Here is a 13,406-nt window from a genome sequence, read left to right as displayed (position 1 = left end):
TTTTAACAGTTGTTATAATGCAGAATTTTTTCATGCTGATTAATAGTCAAATATTTGAGTTACCTCTAAGAGTAAAGATAGAAAAAGAAATGTGTGATGTCTTGTGAAATATAGATTCCCTCTATTTCCTTTAAAAATGTGAGGTGAAAAGCTATACATTTTTCACATTTTAGAAGTGTAAATGAGATCAATCTTCTTGGTTTTGTCTCTCTTTTGCAGTGATAGGTATCATGGTAGCTATTTTAGGTGTATAAAAATTATTAACCTAAGGATGTGTCTGCAGTGGAGTTTTTGTTTGCACTGGGGGAGTGTTTCTGAAATACATCTCCCGGGAACCTTCACTTTCTATGCTAGGGTTTGCATCACGGTGTAGCCTCAGAGGCACCAGCTGGATCCCTTGTTGATAAAACTCAATGGAAAGATGTGCCCTAGGGACATATCTGGTGCACTAATGTGACGGGACTAGAATGAGACCGATGTGTATATCATGTAAACGTCAAGTTTTCAGCATCTGATCCTGTTGCACTGAACTACTTGTTTAATTGTACATGGCCTAAGTCAATGCTAATCATCAAAGCTCGCCTTCCATTGTGGAGTTGTCTGGGTACATCCTGGCTAAGTAACTTAAAAACTCACTTCTTTGAAGTTCAGTTTAGAGAAGGTGACTCCATCCCAGGCATGCATCTGTCTATTATTCTATCAACCTACCTACCAGTTGGGACCATGCCTGCAGAGGCAGCTTGATCAGCTTTCAGACTCCAAAAAAGTGCTTTTGCAAAACGTGTATCTGCTAGTAAGAATCTCTGTTCTGCAAAGCGGAGTTGCAGCTCATGAGTTCTGTCCCTCTTGCATCCTGGGAATGCCCAGAAACATGCTTCCTGGCATGGCATGATGTGCTGGCACAAAAAGTAGACACAACTCAGGACTTGAGCAGAAACACCTCCTAATGATGCTGTGTGCACTGGAAAGTAATTTCTGGAACCCAAACTATGTAAATAGTGTCTTCTACTGACCTCTTTCTCCCCTCTCAACTCCCAGCCTTATAAATAACTCTTACTTCCACCTTCAGGATTTTTCCAGAGTCCTGCTGAGGCTTTTGGTCTGCCTATTTTTAGCTATACATTTATTGACAGTGGTTTCCTCCTTCTCTACCTAGTCAGGCTGCAACCTAGAAAACAGAAAGGTTATTTGATTCTGAAATTGGCTGTCCATGGACAGATCTGTATAATTTCTGAAGACAAAGAGAGAGGTCATGGTTTCTTTCTATCACAACTGGCATAAACATCCTCTGCAAGTCACTAGGGGAGCCACGTGCTGTCTGCCTTCACAAATTTCCTCAGACCCAGAAATGTGCTCTCTGATATCAAAATACAATCAATCATCTCTGTGGAAGCCAGCAGTGAAGGCTGTCATCTACATAACTAGGAGTAGGAGGGCAGGATGCAATTTAGATTACTCCAGTTAAAAATATTGTCGCTTAATGCATAGGAAAACTGCTAGGTTTTAATAATATAGATATTTTTCCCCATTTCTCGGCAGGCAGCATGGAATAGCTAGCCTTGAACCGTGCACATTAACTAGATATAGAATTGCTATTTGGCCAAATTTCTTGCCATATGTTTGGATGTAGTGAGTGGTAGACTGTATGGGATCGTGCCAATTTAGTGTATTTGAGAAGTGTAAACAAACTTGTGAAGCTGAGTGGTATGTCCGTACAGGTTATGAAGGTTAAGGGTAGACATAGAAGTAAATAGATCCCGTAAAATGTTTCTTTTTCTGATGTCCTCTTTTATTCCCATTTAAGAAAAAAGAGGTAAAAAACTTCAAACCACAGGTATTTTTAACAGCAGATTTTTTTACTTTACAGGGGTACTCCTTTCTTGTGGGGTAATAATGCAGAAAAAATGTAAAATAGTGATCATGTCACTTTATGCCATAAAAAGATAAGTATTTGACAAACATATCCGTATGAGTGTTTATGTTTCCTTGATGTTCTGCTTCAGACACCGAATTTCAGACAAATGCAACAAGAGAGCTCAAATGACAGAAAAAGCTGCAAATTGCGACAAAAATTGATTTTTCAGAGGTACGTGACATAAGACCCGATTTCCAGAGATGTGCTTAAAGTGGGACACATGATTAAAGAACTTGCTGAATCAGAGATTTTGTGTACAAAAGACCAGTTATGCAGCTAACAGGCTGTGCAAATAGACTGTGTGATTTCCTCGTGCAGTTGTAACTACATACAGGGGAGCTGTGCATTCATTGCTGCTACAACTTTCATGAACATCACCTGGGAAAATACAATACATAGTATGGCAGTAGCTTCCAAGATTTTCAATGGTGAATTGAATTTTAACTTCTACCTTGCCTCCACAGGTAAGATCTGCCTTGAAAAGCCGGTAGGTTAGATGTAGTCTGCGGTAGATTGATTCTCCAGGACTTGAAGTGACTCAGACACTTGATCTGAGGGAGTAATTGATAGCAGTGATAGGTTGCCATCTAATCTTTGGACCAGCGAGAAGATGAGAATGATAGCACAATTTGTGGGTGAGTTTCAAGGCTGATACTTGCCAACGGAGGAGTGCCAGGATGGCTTTTGTCCAAGACCGTGATGGAGAACATGCTCCAGCCTCTTCTCTATTTCTTTTCTCATCCCTGCCTTCTTGTCCTGGTCTCTTAACCTTTCTGACCTTTACTATTTTCCAATCTGTGAGCTATCTATACTTCACCCAGCCTCTCCTCCAAGTCCTTAGTGCAGTCTCTGCAGCACCCCAGCTGTCAGAGCCAGTGGCCTTGCCTCAGTCTTTGTTCCTCTTTCCCTCCCTCTCCTCACAAAGCTCCTGGTTGTCAGACTCTTTTGCCATGACTTCCCATATTTTTGCCAGTGCTTGTTTCCTCAGCCTTTGAGGTGGTCACCTCCTTCTCCTTGCAGCCTGGCCTCCAGGCAGGAGAATATCAAAAGGCCAGGATAAGATAGGTCCCATGGCCTCCGTTTGTGCACTGAGAACAACACTGGCCACCAGCAGCAAATCATGGGGACAGAGAGGATTGACCTGCAGCCCTGAGTTGGATCCAGCCTATAGCAATGATGGCTCTTCAGAAGTTTTGGTATGTAAAAGCTTGCAAAAAAAAAAGTGAAACATGCTTAAAGCAGGAGAGAGCACAGAAGAATTTAACAGCCAAAGTCAGGCAAGATGAAGACCAAACCACCATCTCCCCCACAAATGAGTCTGTGAGAATAAATTGATTAATAGCTGCATTGCAGAGGGGACCAGAAGGAAAGGAGCAAATCTGCCTCTGAGAAAGGCTTAGATAATGTGTGGTCCATGGGCCAGTGGGCTGTGCATAGGATAATGATGAGAAACAAATCATGGAACAGCTGTTCACTTGGTGGACACCATCCTTTCTGTGCCACTCATCACAGTGACTGGAGATTTTTGCAGCAACCTGGCTTTAGGGTAAATCAGAGAAGGAAGTTAGAAATTTAGGTGGTGGGGACAGGTTGTGTCCCTGTACAGGAGATGTAAGTACTCCTTTACCTCTATTTAATGAAGTCCAAAGGCTTCTTGCAAAGCTTCTAAACTATAAATTTCGCAGTCTGCTTCCATACCTCTGTTTCCCAGGTGTATCCCACTTCGCAGCCTAGTGTTCCTCTAACGTAGTTCTGTCTGCATGCAGAGCATTGTATAGATTCAAAGCAGCACCTCCTGCCGCACCCACAAATGAATAGCTGGGGCAGACAACAAGGCAGATGTGTAAGACATTTGTGGTATGAAGTGCTACTGAATAAGCAAGCAGCTCTATACTGATCTGGCTTTTTTTTCCAGATGGTCACAGCGAGCAACATCCTGCAGGGAGCATTACAATGGTCAAGTCCTGAGATGACAAAGGCTGAGTAAGTGTAATAATATCTGCGACTTGAAAGAAAGGATTGTACAATTCTTGCCAAGAGCAGATGGCAAGATAGTGTTCTTAGCCACAACTGATACCGATCTACTAGCAGGAACCACAGATCTTTATTGCAAACGTATCTTATGACAATTGATGCAATCCCTTAATCAAAGAGCCTTGACTGTTCCTCTAGTTAATTCCCCCATCCAATCGGCATTACCGGGCAGTGTCTGGTATAAGGCTTAGCCACATAAGCAGCTCCTAGATTCCTATCTCGTGAGGATGCTGGCTCGTATCATGCATTACATCAGCCCAGTCAGATTAGATAGAGAAAGGGGCTTTATTCAGACTGCCTATCAGCAGTGCCTCACGTAGGTTCTGTGACTCTTAAAGGATCAAAGGACTGATGAGTGATCCAGGTCCCAGACGTCACAGCATCAAGAGACACGCTTGTGGCACAAAAATTAGGCATATCCTCTGCTGAAAGTGCCTACCAAGGCTACAGCAACTACTTGTCTTATACATCTTAACATAAACCGTGACTCAGATTTTCCACAAGGGTCTCCTTTGGGAAATTATGTGAGTTCAATATCGTGATGAGCTCAGAGTAGGTACATGACCAGTACTGCAGGTCAGCTGATGAGGGGCAACTTGATCAGCTACTACAACTTTGCAGTCATAGACCTGTGACCTTAATCTAGACAAGAGAAACTATTTTAGCACAGATTAGCCAGCTAGAGCAAAGTTATCTCCTCATTAGCCTTCATTTCAATCTGAGTCATACCTTTAAATATGCAATAATATACTAAAATTAAAAATTTTTTTTAATATTAATGTTAGGAGGTAGCAGTTAGCACACACTAGCTAAGGGATTTTACAATAATTTCTTCTGTCCTAAACTAAACAAGTACTCACCAACCATAAGGAAATCACGCCAGTATTTTATTTTTCATTCATGCTAGCTTTCCTTTTTGTTATTTGTGCACTTTCCTTTCCCACAAAAGCTTCCATATTTGTGCTTGCTTTGGAAAGCTGTTGCTCTCCAGCCTACCATGCATAATACCAAGCCTGTGAAATTGGGTTTGCCCTTGACCATTCACTCTTGAAGCCAGCAAAAAAAGAGATAGGAAAGGTGAGGAGAGAAGGGGAGAAGAAGTGCTTTTAAAGGAAATGCACCAGTGCTGTTTTAAAATCACTTTACCCACTGTTTATAAGGGCTAGGGGGATGGTCGGGACATGAAGATCCGCATTGAGATGGTGTTGGCGAAAACAATCCTCTCCATGGGGAAAAGAGGATTCCCATGCAGAAGGACTGCTGGACTCAGGCTGACTCAATGGGCAACACCTTGAAGTATGGACACACAAGATGACTGTGGGGCAGTATGAACCTGTCCCTATAAATAGGCCCCAGGCAATCTCCAAGCATCCCGCCCCCCTCAAATTCCAGCACATATTAGAAAAATTCTGGTGGCCTCCAGGAGAGCCCAGGGCTCATGTCTGGTGTAAAGGTCGATTATGGGTACCCAGAGCAGTGTCAGGTTGATCATCCACCTCCTTTGGGCAGTGCTTGTTCCTTGCTCAGCTCCTCTGCACGCCACCAAACTTGCCCACTCAGCACAAGTCATCTTTTGTAACATGAACTAAAATGCATTCATTTCTAAAACCCACAAACTAAAAGCAAATGCGGCCTCTGAAATGCCAGTTGCACTTTTCATAGGGATGGCTTTTCCTCTTCTATCTGTATTGCTTTTCATCTTTACTGCTGGACGTTTAGGCAAACCGTCAGGGCTGGGGGGTTTCCTGTTGCTGATATTTTCTTTTCAAACAGATGAAAACTTTATCCTTGCAGATCAGGTGTAAGCTCAAATGCTGTCTGTGCCACCAGAGTCTGAATCCACCTCCGGGGCTGCAGGCAGGGCGTTTGCCTTTCCCTTTCCTTAGTTCAGCAGTTCCTAGAAACCCAAGTGCTCTTCTTTGATACTCTGCACTCTGGTTTATTAAGATTCACAGACATTACTGTTGCAAACACCAGTGGGGATAGATGGAGCCTTCACATACCAGCTGAAAAATAGCAAAGTGACATTGACTCAGAAAATGAAACATACTACATCTAGGTAAAAACCAGCTGAAAGGCAGATGTTCAAGGGGATGAGAAACCTAGAAAGTCAGAGCTCTGGAGGAGAGTTGGGAGTGGTGGAATGTGATGGATGAGCTTTGCAAGGCACTGTGAAAGGAACTGCTCAGGGTGATTTTGACCTGATATTACATGGTGATGTCAGTGGTATGTGCTGGAGCCCACTGCCTGATCACTCATGCAGGATGCCAGACCATAAAGCTGAAAGCACAGCAAGGTGAGGCATCTCCATGCTGGAGCCAGTCCAAGTAATCCTGTCTTCCCACAGGTGTGTTCCCTGTGTGTGCCACACAGTAACTCAGTTCTCTCCCAACAGTGGTAGCAGCAGAAGTGCTTCAACTGAACAAGTCCTCAGACTGGCCAGGTCTGCAAAAGCTCCTTTGTGCCTTGTGTTGCATCAAGAGAAATTCACTCAATAGTAAATCAGGAGGTGCCATTTCTAAATGTTAGTGTGCTGCAACACAGTTGCAGGCAGCAAAAGAAATTTACCCATCCTTACAATTGCTGAAGAAAGACTATAGATTCATGTTAAAAAATGACATAGCTTGTAGTGCAGTTTCATTAGGCTAACCTTTCAATATCTCTCTTGTGCTTCTAGAAAATGTTGGAAAGTACACTTCAAAGGGACATTGATTTCAGTGGAACTCAAAGTAAACCATGTGCTCAGGAGGTGGGCCAAGGCAGGACCTATAATGTCTTCTTTTAACAGTAGGTCTTGCACATTGTATTTCAAGTGTATTTTGAATGCAAACATATTTGCCATTCCTTGGGATCTGTTCTGCACAAGGACAGATTCCCTTCACCCTTCTCAAATGGTGCAAAGAGAACTTTGCTAGTCAAAAAGAGCTGGGGAAGCATTGGCACCATGCAAGCAGACATCTTCTGTTGCCTACTTCTCTCATACACAACAAAGAAACCCAAACCATGTGTGTGAGGTCTGCAGAGAGGCTCTTACACACTCCCTGTGCATAATTTCACAGGCTACAATTTTCTAGTGAAATCAAGCCACTGATGAACCTTTGTGACAGCTGTAGAAGTTAGAAAATTCCAGTTAATCCTAGTCTCAAGGAGCTTCTTGCAGGTTCTCTTTGCTTACTTCCATGAATCTGGGCTCCACGCAGGGGACAAGTACCCTCATTTCCCAGGTTTATCTTAGCTCATTAAATAAAAGCATTCTTGTGACATGATAGGAACAAAAAAGGAAAACTGTACTAAAAGACAAGTCAAACGCATATTTTGTCCCTCTCTTGCACCCAAAATACCATATAAGATGAATAAGAGATTTTGCACTAAGATTCTTTTAATTTCTTTTTGCCAGAAGCTCAGCACTAGTCTCCTTCTCCTTAGTCTGCCCTGGTTGGTTCCCTCTGTTGACAGCTGAGGTTCTCATGTGACACAAGCAACTCTCTGTGTCCAGATGTCTGGGCATCTTCCCCAACATTTTCAACCGGCAAGGATTTTACAGCAGCTTCCCTTACAGCCCCTCATCTACATCCGAACCTCTTTCTGTGCATTTTCTCAACCTCATGTTGGTATTCCTAAAGCTGCATTGCTCATTTTGAAGAAGTTTTTGAATCATTTCCAATGCTAATCTACTTTCAAAAGCAGAACACATGGAAGATGTTATGTATAAACATGGTTCAAGGCAGTTGGTGTAGCTACCTTTGATCTTATCTTTTTTCATACTTTCCTAGAGGAGTTTGGATAATGATATCTTTCTGGTGGATGTTTTCTGAGATTTTTCATTTTTTTGTTGCATGATTTTATTTTCTCCATAAAGATGGAATCCATGACTCGTATTCAAATTATTTCGATTTGCAGACATCTATCCTGTAACAGTGAAATAAAGAGTTAAAACCTACCAAAGGCTCCTTAGTCTTCACTACTTTTTATTAACTCCTTTGCTGACATGCTGGAAAGCTCAACCATGTTTTGAAAAAATCTGAAGATGATTCCATGTTGATAAACACTTAGTCCCAAGATGTTTGAATGAACAATGTCGTCTTTCTTATTCCCACCATGGTGAGCATATGTCTGGCTGCGTGGGGGTCTGAGCATCCCATGGCCCAGATTCCTTTCCTGACTTGCAATTGTTTTGCTGCATGACCTATCTTCGTCATTGGTCCCCACAGCCCTTATTGCTGTCGCCCTCCAGTCCTGGGAAAGGCACTTAACCTCTGTGAGATTCAGTCCTGACCTCTGCAAGAGAAATTCCTTCAGAGCCTGACACAAGGAGTGCTCTGGAAGCTGGAAAGGAGCTGTTTTTGCTCATTAAGGGGAGCTCAAAGGAGTCAAAAATGGAGGAGTTAAAATGGTGTACGGTCTCAAATAATCCTTTCCCTTGTCTGAATCATTCCAGACTATCAAGTAGTGGTGCCTGCTGTATGACATGCCTCTTTCCTAGCCCCTAATGAAGAACCTGATGGAGCCACACGACTCCCCACCACTCAGTGGCTGGCAGGGTCCCAAGCAGCAGACAGCTGCTCACAAGGCATTTCAGATTTTTGCCCTGTGTTCTCCAACACACAAGTATTGGTGGGGAAAATATAGAACATTTTCATGAGTCTTCATTTATCCCAAAGCTTTGCTGGACAAGCCAAGCTCTTCACAAACCCTTCTGGTGGAACAGCACCTTCTGGTGTGCTGTTTCATAATGTGGATTAAAACCCCAATTACCTGCTCTTAAAATTTCAGAATTTCTGCATGAAACCCTTCCCTACCATGAAGGAAGTTTTCTCTTCTATTTAAGGACTCTGCAGCACATTGCTGCAGGTTTCATTTTAAAATGTCTCTTTACTCCTCATAACCCCTCATGTTCTCTGAAACTCATCTCTCCATCCACGCAAGAAAGGCAGATTTACATGCCATGGTTTTGAACTCATTCATCTCCAAGAAGCAGAATGAATGCAAACAGCAATTACCCTAAAAAAATTTTCTGTCAATAGTCTCAATTTCTGTATTATATTTTGTCATGTACAGAATTGCTTCTGCTTTCCCACTGAAGATTGAGGTGAATCAGCTGAGGGAGGGGAAGCACGCATTTAATTTTAGCACTTTAGTACATTTTGAAACTAGACACAAATACTGTTATAGTGATTCCTCATATACAGTCTATTATTTATTCGTTGAGTAGGTAGTCTTCTACAGTGTGAATATATGGAGATACCTGACAGAATATTTCTTGAAAATCAGTCCATTACAATTTGTTACGCTATCACACATTTTTAACATCCTTTTTAAAAAGAATTTTTCGATTATGCCATCAAGAAACTCTCAATTTCTTCTTAACAACCACTTACAGTAACAAGATGATGTTTTCTTTTTTGCTGGATGCCAAAATAAAAAGAGAAAATAATTTAGCTTTCCTTGTATCCCTTCTGTGTGAGCTATTTGGGCCCCTGCACAATGTCCTAAAAAATATTTTCTGGTAATTCCACTTCTGGAACTGTAAGTGAATGAGGTCACTGAATCTGTGAGAGTGACAGAATATTTTTGCTATTCAAGCAAAAGGAAAAAATAGCAATAATTATTTTAAGTGTCCACTGAGCCACAAAACATCAAAATAAGAGTGAAATCTCAAACAGAGGAACAGTTTTTGGGGGACATAATGATGCTGCTGCTAGACAATTAACTGCCACATATATGCAGACTTTTCTATTTCTATTGTCTTTCTCTTATTCTTTCCTACTTTATTCTCTGACTTCAAGTGAATACCAAGGAAGCAGTCAGCTCCATCATGTAGGCTCATATTGTGTTAGATGAAAGGCACCCACAAGGTTGCAACATCCAGGGAATAAAAACACTATGAAAAATAAAATTCTACAACAAATAGATTTTTTTCCCATTTGAAATACAATGAAAGTGTTGCATTAGCAAATAATCCACTGGCTTACAAAGGTGTGACTCTTATAATTAGAGGTAGAAAAAAAATACTGTATAAACCAACTTGAGGTCAATAAAGTATTACATTACAGCTGGGTGAAATTAAATCTCAGGGTCATAGTTTTCAGATTATGGAGCTTCTAATAAAAGTTAGTGGGGTTTTTTAACTTATATTGCCTATTATATCTCAAAGAAGGAAAGCCTCAACTTTCAGAGCATCTAATTTCAACTTGCAAAATGCAGATTCTGTGCTTTTTTATTTTCCTTCTGATTTTTCATAGTGTCTTTGAAAAGATAATGCAAATATATAAATTAGCTAAGGGTAAACGTTATGACCAGTGAGCTCACCAAGAGGAAGATCTTTAAAACCACAAGACAGATAAGAAGTGGTATGTACACATGATAGCTTTATTATTCTTTCCATTAGGCCATTTACTGCTCTTGATCTGTGACAGAGCTCCCACTGATGTCAAATGAAGTCGTATGCATTGATCCAGAGGGAAGAAAATGCTTTTGTAGGAGGAAGACTTTTTTTCATTTCTCGCTGTGTGACAGAGAATTGATCCAAGTATAAATACTTGAGCTGGGGAGTTTGGCATGGCAAAGTCAAGGCCGGATCCAAAGCAGGACTTGGGCACCTTCTGGATAGAAGATCATAGAATCATAGAATCATGGAATCATGGAATCAGCTTGGTTGGAAAAGACTTGTGAGATCATCAAGTTCAACCAGTGCTTGGGTGGCCACCTACCATCTCTGATGGCCCATGCACAGGATGTGTAGGCATGGATTTGCTGCCTGCAACTAGGCTGGTGAGCCCAGGGCACAGGCTTGGCGTTGTCCATAGGTAGAGGGAGGTGAAATGAAAGAGTTCAGGCAGAAGGATGGAAACTGTGTATGTCATCAGTTCTCAGCAGCCCCATCTTCCTGCCAGTACAGGTGGCAGCTACTGGCACACAGCCCTGGTCCTGCACCCAGTGGGGCTGAGAGAGCTCTGCAAAAGATTCCAGCCCTTTTGGTGGTGACACTGCCAATGGTGAGAGCCAGCATCCAAGGGACAGCTCACTCCCCAGGGTGAGGGCATTTAAGTCCCAGCTCCTCAGGAAAGGGAATCACCATAGTCCTCCTCTGCAAACTAGACCACTAATGGAAAGGGAGATGCAAAATTTTGACAGCCAGAAGGGAAGAGATCTATAATTTATAGGCACTCAGAAAGTTCCTGTTCTCAGGAGTGTCTCTACATTTAGCCTCCAGCAGCCTTTACGTGTCTTGAAGATGATGTGGACACCATGGCAGTGTGCCAACTGAAGCCACTGATGTTGGGACAGGGTCTGAATCTGGTCCTGAGGAGGCTTCAAGGATAAGAGCTTGCTGAGGAGGGATTGTAGTAGCTGTCAGCTGGAAGGGAAGGCTCCCCACATCAGGCCTTTGGGATGCAGCAGTAAGGAGCACAAACCACACAATACTAAAAAGCACCACATATTGCAAGCCCTTTAAAGACCAGCCCAGAAAACTTTCATGAACTCTAAACCTGGCACTGTGAAGAGTTGGACATGGACAAACCTGTAAGGGGGAAGCACAGTGCAGCAGCACAGCACTGCCCCTCACAATACCCCTTGGGCTCCAGGGATTTTCAGGCCCAGCAAATTCTGTCAGCCCCCTTTGCCCTTTGAGTCATGTCTGATTCATACTCATCCCCCACATGTAAAACATTTGTTTATTTCTGTAATATATTAAAATACAGTAACATTCCATGCTTGGGGGGGGGAGCTTAGAGGGAAGGTAATGACTTACACATGTACTGTGCTACACTGGATCTTTTCCAATATCATAAATAAGAGGGAAAGCAAGATTTTACAGCTCAACCATTAATAAGAACAGTCCACTATCACATATGGAAAAACACTTTAGTCAGTAAAAGCTGACACAACAGTGTTGGCATTTAGCTGTCCTGTATGAATCATCTTCATAGAATAAATTCCAAGAGAAAATATTATATCATTAGTTGATTTCTAACCTCATTGCAGGCAGCTGGAAATAAATTTTTGCACTGGTGTGCTCTAAAACAGGCTAGCACAGCTCTAGAAATAAGTTAATTAAACTGCAGATACTGGACAAACACAGTCTATCAAGGGTTAAGCCTTCCAGGTATTCCTTTGCATTACCTGCAAGTAATTCCTTTATTGATTTTTCCTTCCTCTCCATGCTAGGTGGTTTGCAGAAAACTGAACAAACAGTTCACAGGAGTAAGCGCTCTTTTAAGAAATGGGCATAACTTGAAACTTCTTCATAGCATAAAAAAACCAGCATCCTTGGGAAGCCCCTTAACACTGACATGGAAATAGTTTAAAATGAAGGTTCAATCACCATTCAGCTCCCAGGTTTGGGTTAGCATAATAGAATGATAGAATGGTCACACTCATGTCTCTATTCCCCACTACTGGAAGGTAAAGCATCATCTTTTTTTTTTTTTCATGTTTCTGCTGCTAGCAGAAGTGCTTTTCAAAAGTGCTCACACAAAATTTCTCTCTGGGCTTGTTCATGGTCCGTATTCTCCAGTTATCTCCCTTTACGGTCTTGTGAAGCACCAAACCTGCTCTTGCTGCCCTGGAGCACCTATGGCATCATAGCTGGGAGCCTGTCTGAAGTAGGCTTCCTCCAGGGAGATGTATGGCTCTAAGGGGTGGCTCAAGTTTGAATCACCCCCAAAGGCATGAATTTTTTCTCCTTGACTTGGGTGACTAAGCTCCAAACACAAGCACCTTTTACAAAGTGCCTCGTATAGATGTATGCCAGCACCTACGCGGGATGTAAGTTCCTAAACACCTGTGTGGATCTCAGCCCCTTGGCCTTCCCAAATAAGATAGTTAAGCTTTGTGCCTGCCCATACGTGCGACACTGTTAGTAAAATAAGAGCTCAGAGTCATCAGTACTTTCTGTAACTAATCATTAATATTTCTTGCATGCATTTACCCATGCCTTGGGAGAATCAAAGGACAAGTTTTGCATAAACGTATTAGCAGAACCATCGTCACTGAACTGCTGATTTTCTTAGCACTCAGTGCATTCCTTTAAACATCCTCCAAGTTGTGCCGCTCCAACACATCACTCTCCTGTGAGCGCAGTAGATTGCACCACTATAAGTGTGTGCGAAGTCTGAGTCTGAGATAAGACTACACCTGGGGCTCAGTCTTTCCTCACTAACTCCTTCTTATATTTCCTCTTTCTAAACTAATAAAGAGAGGGGAAAATCATGACTTGGGAGGCTGCATGCTGTGAGATGCTTGTACCGGTAAATGACAAGTAGCTTTTAAAAACCGAAGGACTTGAATTCTTGTCTGAGCTTCCAGAAGGAGCTTATCTCACCCACAGGGAGCACTGATCTTCAACCTGCAGCAAACAGCAAAGCAGGCAGTGTGCTTGTCACCTCTGTTACGTGCGGTTTGGTGACACCTAGGACTCAGGGCCCAAATCTTTCTTTCCACTGAGCTTGAAGAA

Source organism: Empidonax traillii, unplaced genomic scaffold (genome assembly GCF_003031625.1).
Source record: "Empidonax traillii isolate 1590-97213 ecotype Southwest subspecies unplaced genomic scaffold, ASM303162v1 scaffold247:size2371522, whole genome shotgun sequence".
Classification (NCBI taxonomy): Eukaryota; Metazoa; Chordata; class Aves; order Passeriformes; family Tyrannidae; genus Empidonax; species Empidonax traillii.
Note: the sequence above shows the minus strand (reverse complement) of the source record.